At 42.8% G+C, this 7,516-nt stretch overlaps 1 long non-coding RNA gene across 1 annotated transcript in view; it reads right to left on the reverse strand.

Moving 5' to 3' along the window:
• The window catches only part of LOC139798864 (uncharacterized), a 28,066-nt gene extending 23,244 nt beyond the window's left edge, over positions 1–4,822 (reverse strand). The window contains exon 1 of the long non-coding RNA XR_011727011.1: positions 4,576–4,822. This is a non-coding gene — a long non-coding RNA (uncharacterized lncRNA). The remainder of the gene's footprint in view (positions 1–4,575) is intronic.
• Positions 4,823–7,516: the final 2,694 nt, after the last annotated feature.

Consider the following 7,516-nt stretch of genomic DNA (forward strand, 5'->3'; position numbering starts at 1 on the left):
ACTAGAGACAACCTTCAGCAGTTCCCTGGAGGTTTGTCTTTGTCACTATGAATTCAACAAATGATAAAATACTTTTTCTTCCAATCAGGAATATAACAGTAATTTCCATCAGAGTGCTGATCTTCTGTTTCTGAGGGCTGATACCTCACTGCTGGAGCAGACACCCTTTACAGTTATGGACAACAGAACAGTAAGGCTGTGAATTATGCAAGGTTTAAGCAATTTTAGTAGTAACACAAAAAATGGGTGAAGGTATATTACTGTTGAGTACATGATGGAGTTTTTCTATTGCTTGTATTGCAATCAAGCATTGGAGCCTTTTGTGGTGAACTTCTGGTCTTAGGAAAAGCTGAAGAACAAGGGGTACCTGCCCAAAATATCTTTTTCAGATAAATGCTAGGAAAATTCAACATTTTTCCTCTTGGTGTGCTCCTAATCTAGCTTTCTCATCTTTAACAACCCTGCAGAGAAGTGAGGACAAGTTTTGGCTTTGCTGGCAGACCTAATCTTAAACATGCTTGTGTCAGTGAAATAGCTGTGTGCTTATCTTTAGGGATGTGACGTGGTGCAATGAAACCTCAGAGACATCTTAAGGCCAGCTGAGTCCCTGGCTTGGCATTTCATTCTGCACATCAGTTGATTGGTCATTTTATCAACTGTTCTGAAGTGAAATTAGATAAACTTGCTGCCATATGGTATTACAGTATTTATAGTGTAGTATGTTTTCCATAGATGTGTGCTAAAGCCTGCTTCAGGGATTTGTTATGGTCCTTGTGTTTACAGGATTTGGGTCCTGGGTGAAAGGAGAAATTGACAGTTGCTAATGTTTGATTTAAACTGATACAGCAGATCCCTAATTAAAGTCCATTTACACTTTCTGTCCTTCACCAGGGAGGCTGTCAGGTCTCCCCAGGATCAGACCCCATGAACACACAGCTCTGATACTTCTGGTAGTGGTCAGGAGAGGGTGACCCCAGGGGATGGGGAGAACCCTGTAGGAGGCTGGGGATGCTTATCCTCCAGGTTTCCAGCTCAAGATGACTTAAACCTGAAGCATCTCTCCAGAGATTATTGTAAGCGTTAGGTTTAACTTCAGATTTCTTTCTTTCGATCAAAATGCTCCATTGCCCTTGTAATCTTGATAAATAAGGAGCTGCAGGATTAATTATGTGGGAAATTAGTCATTCAAAATGTGTCATTATTTTCTCAAAAGAAGCCTAAGTGAACACCACATTAGGTCTTGGAGATCTGCACTTGGAGCTGACTCAAATGTGATGAAAGGAGAGCATATTCTCACCCTCAAGTATTAGTTGCCTGGCTGTATGGTGTGAATACCCCTCATAATTTCTTGACTGCTTCTCATTAAAAAGCATTTCTGTGCATATCTTCACTTCCAGAAAAAGCAGCAGCAAAGCTGTGCTAAGCTTCAGAGCACACATGTTGTTCTGCTTGAGACCCATGTCCTGCTCCTCATCCCATGTCTCTGCTGCCATGCCTTGGTCACTCTAAGTTGTAATGGCAGACACAGCAGAAACTGGACCATCAGTTTTAAAGAGCAGGAAATAAAAACAATGAACAACAAACCCTGAGAGAGGAGAAGCAATGTTCAATTGCTGTGTAAGAAGCACTTGAACAAAGAGGAGTTAATAAATGTTACAGTCAGGTTTTTTTGGATAGGATTCTTGCAGAATATGATTTCATAATCCGCTGTCTCTAGTGAACAACAAGACCTCTGTAAACACTCAATATTCAAATAGAAAATTGTTTCTTCTAGGCTTCCATGGCACAAAATAAAAGCTCTGTAAATCTGGGCCTCCATATGTGGTTCTCAGCTGGTGTAAGTCCCTGAATGAATTACATGTGAACAGAGAAATTAATGCTACACACATGGTGGCCAAACTTGAAAGCAAAAACTGCAACTGAGAATATACTGCAGTGGATTGTGAAGTATTTGAAGATAAATGAAAGCTTGAGTCTTTGTTGATATAATGCATCACTGATGCATTTCAAGGGATACACAACGACCACAGTGAGGTGACACAATACTGAGATCACGTATGGGAAAAGGTGAGGACTTGCTATTTGAAATCAAAGACTGGGTTTCAGCAGAAAACAAGCTAAAAAGGCAAATAGGCAATGTTGACTCTCTGACATAATTTTGAATGAAAATTGGGTAAAAAACTTCCTCCTCTTTTAAAATACCTGGCAACTTGCTGTTGCAGTAAATGTATATCCTACACAGGTTTTGAAAGAATTGTGCTCTAAAGCTGCTTTTGTTAATCAGTTGACGTTGATGATGAATTACCCAAGAGTTTTGGTACTTTTGAAGCAGTTGTGATCTTTTTGTTGTTGGTTTTTTTTCCCCCTTCTCCTCTTGGCAGAGGAGGAGGGAAGAATGTCCATGTCACAGTGAATCCTAAATGAGGGCTGTGCCTCCCCTGTTTGCAAAAAGCCAAGCAAAGCAGTAAAAATAATAAATAAAACAAATGAAGCCCTCTTTAATCCATTCATGAGCTCAAGTGTTTCAAGCAGGCCATAATATTAAGACAGAGTGCTGAAAGAGATAGATCAGAGGAAAATGTTATTGCTTAAACAATGTCAGGCTAGTGAATTGAATTACATATTTGTCAGCACTGTATTTTCCCATGTCCAGGACTCTTACTGTTGATTCAGGGCTTAAGGCCTAAATAGAAAGGGCAACAACTGCCATGTACTTGGATCCCAAGCAAGCTGTGTCCTATGAAACACCAGCTCTTGGCTTTTGGAAGGATGTTGGGAGTGCTTTGCCACAACAGAGGGTACCAGCAAAAGAGGTAACGAAAATCTGTAACACCCACAGGTTCGACCTTGCTGCAACACAGTGAGGGAACTTGAGTGAAAATTTTTAAGCCTGATGTTGTTTCTGTAACACTTTATTTGTATTTATCACAGGGACAACTGGGTTGGGGTTGTGGACCAAGAAGGGGGCCAGGAGCCAGGAACTTGCAACTCTTCTTTGAATTGATTTGAAAGGTTTTTTTTTAAGTATGAATCTACAGTTTAGTCGTGGGCAATAGCAAATGCTGATCTCACTATAATCAAACCTCAAACTGTTTTCCATGGTGATTTATTGCACACCAGAAATGGTGTTTCCCTGATGGACATCTTATGCCTTGCATTCCACACCAGAGCTGGAGATAGCCACTGGGGCTTGGACAAAAGCAGCTCAGGCTGGAGCAGGAGATAAGTAAAACTCCTAAGCTTCAAGCCAGAGTATCTGTTCTGTTACTACAGAGAGAGAGCTTCCCTCTCTGGCATGTCCCTCTGTCCCAGCCACCTTGGCCACTACTGCCATTCACTTAGGAACAAATAGAAATGTGACTCTTTTTTTGTCTCCTGTACCCATACTGGTTTTGTTTATAGGATGATTTTGAAGACAAGTGGTCCATGATTATGAAGAGCATGATTTGTTCATTGTCCAACCCTTTGAGTCATCTTTGCCAAAACGTTGGGAGCACATTCCCACTGGCATGTCAAACATGCTCTAATTTAACTGGAGCAAATATGTTGGCAGGGCACCTTGACTTCAGTAAGGATGACACTAGGAAAAGGATACTTGAAATTAGTCTCTCCATGCAGCTGTCCATATGATTAAACTCTACTGACTCTCCTTTTAAAATTCAACCAAGTACTCTGTGAATCTTCCTGGTCTGGATCCTCAATCCCCTCTCCATTCCAGTGAGTGTACAGAGCCTAGCTACATCCTTTTCCATTGCATTGTACTCCAAATGCCCATGAAATTCCTTTTTTAAATTTTTTTTTAACAGACTGGAACAGCTCTTCCCTGATTATTACTTGAGTGACACAGATTAATGCCTGCTCTGCTTACACTGATGACAGTGCCATAAAATAAGATGACTCTGGTGCTGTGGGATCATGCTCTCAATATCCTGGATGCTGAGTCCAGAATTTGGGTATTTTAGACTAAATTGCACTTTAGATGTGTTTGAAGGATCATGAAAATCTGTAAGCAGGGGCATCATGTTCCTTGAAACACAACATACATTAATTGGGCCAAGTAAGGCACATTTTTATCTGTCAAAATTACATAGTATGGGATGCAATAGATGCAGTGTATGTTGAATTTTATTTTTTTAACTTTCTTTGCAGGTTTGGATGTTTTACCTGAAGAAATGCCTTGCTGAAATACAGGTTAATAGGCTCAACAGAACAATGATGAGGAGAAATTCTGTATTTATTACAGAATTCTGTATTCTGTATGCAGTGGTCTGACTGTCCTAAACCTCTACAGTGCTTTAAGGTACACTTTTCCCTGCTAACAAGTTCAACCATCTCTCTGCCACTATCAGCTTTTTCCAATGAATCTTTCACTTACTAGAAAAAGAGTGTTTTGCCTAAAGTTCAAGGTAAGATGATACTTCTGTCAGTTGACTCCAGTTCTCCCAAACTGTCAAGGCACAGCTTGCCCTCCTGCTGAACAAGCAGTTTTAGCAGCATTAATTGTAGGCAATTTTTTAAGAAGGGCTAAAATAGGTTCCATAAATAGGAATGTCATGACCCAAGAAAATGACTTACCTAGTGGGAATGGGTCTGCTGGTAGGGCACCTATCATCCTGGCTCCATAAGAAACATGCAGCAAAATTCCTCCAGAATTTTAACTTCTCCAGGCACAGTGTGGTTTCATGTTGTAATTTCAGTTTTGCAGAGTGGGACTATAAAACCACCTCAGTTTATTTGAAAAGCCTGTGTGAAGATTCTGCACTGGAGTCTTCATTTGTCTTCCTGGCAGGTGGTAGGAGAAGAACTGCCTCAACACATGGAGAAAAACCTGGGATGGAAAGAAGTTGAAGAGTCATGTGGACTTGCTCAGGGATGGTATGTGAAAAGGGAAATTTCAAAGTACTGGGCTCATTACAAGCTTATCCTTCTTCAAAAGAGCAAACAGGCTGTGCAATAACAGCAAAAACTTTGAAGAAGTTTTTGTAAAGTCAGGCTGAAAATCTTGTGTCAGGCTCTGGTGAACTTAAGTCAAACCCAAAAATGTTTCTGTGAAATCTAAAGATTTAATTTGCCATCTTGCTTAATTACATTCTGAAACTTTTAGTTCAACTACTTTATTTTAAACACTTTTTCTTTAATACTACTTCACACACTATTTTTTTCATGTTTTGGGGAATTTATTTTGATGCAAGCATACTTTTTTTTTTTTTTTTTTCATCATGCAGATCAGATGCATTTTGAACAGTTTGCTCGTATCTGGACTCTGGTTCTAATGTGTGTGAAGAGCACTGTTGCTCTGAGGCCACCCCATGTTAAAAGGATGACTATTAACTTTTGTTTTTTCGAAGTGACTCTTTGATTGAAAGATTTAATATTTAATGAGCTATTTCTATCCAGAAAGGGAGAAAAAAAATCCTGTGGTTTGTTCCCAGTCAAAACTCACACTGGAGCCTGGTACATCATCAGCCATAAGGTAACAGTAATTAGTGCTAATACAGCCTGCACACCCTTGGGGGTGTTGCTCTGCACCCCAGCTCTGCTCCCAGCCCTCACTACCTTACCTACACCCCTAACATATAACCTGTGTCCAGTACTTCAACTGGAAAACATCTCTGGCTGTGATTCTTCACATGAGCACTTACTCCATCAATGTATTTGGGTAAAATTTGGTTCTACTCACATAAAACCCTGTAATCAAAACAAATGGCATTCCTAATTGAGCAAGGCCCTCCTGGTAATGAAGGGCAGCAGTGCTGTTGAGATCACTGGTTCATGTTTCTCTCCCTGTTCAAGAGACTAAACTAATTTATTTATGAAATCAAAGCAGCCCACCAGATTAGCCATATAACTAGCTCGCTGTGTTGTTTAGATTCATTTGTTTGCTATCTCATGACATCCAAGTGAACAAGCTATATGTCACTGAAAGCGTTGGCGCTCTATCGTATATTATAAACTAGTCTGAAGTGCAAAAAAAAAAAAAAAAAAGATCTTGCAATGGGGCTACAAGCAGTAATTTTTTTTTCCAGTGAGCATATGCTGCGAGTGGGAAAGGACGATCTAATGTAAACGGAGGTTTCATTAGCGATGATATGTGGCAGTGCCCTGGTAAAGGAAGAGAAAGCAAATCCTGGAGAACCTGTAGATTTTGCAGGCTTGTACCTGTGAGGGAAAGGCATATGCAGGGATGCTGGCAAAGACAGGATCTGCTCTTCCCCCTTAACCTTTCCTCAGACCTCCCTTGAAAATGCAGCATGTTTGCTACCATAGACAGCTTGGAGGCAGAATGAGTCCCTCTCCGTGCATCTACCCTCCAGATACAAGTTTTTGCAAACAATAGCCAAGTACTCACTTTCTCTCAAAGTTTTGGTGTTTCTGTCAGGGAGGCAGAGCGTCTGACGGATAATATTTTTGGCTAAAGGTCTCCCATGTGCCCATCGTTCTGGTTTTAAAAGTTCTTGTTTAACTTTTCTAAAAATCTTGGATCATTGGCCTCATTGTGTTTTCTCTCCCCTGACTTCTTCCTTGCAACACAAGGGGTCATGGGACTGACCATGCTGAATCTATACACTTGGCCATCCTTCCAGGTGTGCTGGTATCTTACAGAATAATTTTTACAGACCATCACATCCAATCCTTTATCCATCATGGCCAAGTCCACTACTAAACCGTGTCCTCAAGTACCATGCAAATATCAGTTCCATGGATGGTAACTTCCAGTACTACCTGGGCAGTGCCTGACACAGCCATTTTGGGGAAGAAATTGTTCCTAATATCCAATCTTTAATCTCCCCTGGCACAACTTGAGGCTGTTTCCTCCTGTTCTATCACTTGTTACTTTGGAGATGAGATCAACCCCTCCTGGCTCCAAATCCTCTCAGAGAGTTGTAGAGAGCCAGGTTTCCCCTCAGCCTCCTCAGCTCCAGACTGAACACCCCCAGTTCCTTCAGCTCCTCCTGGGCAGACTTGTGCTCCAGACGCTTCCCCAGCTCCCTTGCCCTTCTCTCGCCTCACTCCAGCCCCTCAGTGTCTCCCTTGTCGTGAGGGGCCCAAACCTCATCATTGCCCAACCCTCAGTCCACAGGCTGACAGGAAGGGGGCTCAGTGGCGGGAAGGCTGCTGGGAGGAGCTGTGAGCTCAGCGGGTGCTTCCCCCAGGCACGCGGCTTCGCGGCTGTTGCCTCAGCTGAACTCGGGCAGTCTCTGAGCAATGGCACTTTGTCTTTCCTTCTCTGCCTTCTCCTGTTTAGCTGCTTTCCGCTCCATCAGGGCTCCGGCGATGACGGAGGAGGAAAGGGAGGCTGCTGGCCCCCGTCAGGAGGTTTGGGTTTGGTACAGCCCGGCCGGGCTGTGCCGGGATGGTCGGGCGGTGCTGAGGGGAGCGGGAAGGCCGCGGCGGGTTGCGCGGGCTGCGGATGGCCTCTGCCGGGAGCCGCCGTCACTGCAGCCCCCAGCCGGGATTCACCTCAGGAGGGAGAGAGGGGGAGGCCGGAGCAGCGCCTTGCTGCCTGGCTGCAGCA

Source organism: Heliangelus exortis, chromosome 8 (genome assembly GCF_036169615.1).
Source record: "Heliangelus exortis chromosome 8, bHelExo1.hap1, whole genome shotgun sequence".
NCBI lineage: Eukaryota > Metazoa > Chordata > Aves > Apodiformes > Trochilidae > Heliangelus > Heliangelus exortis.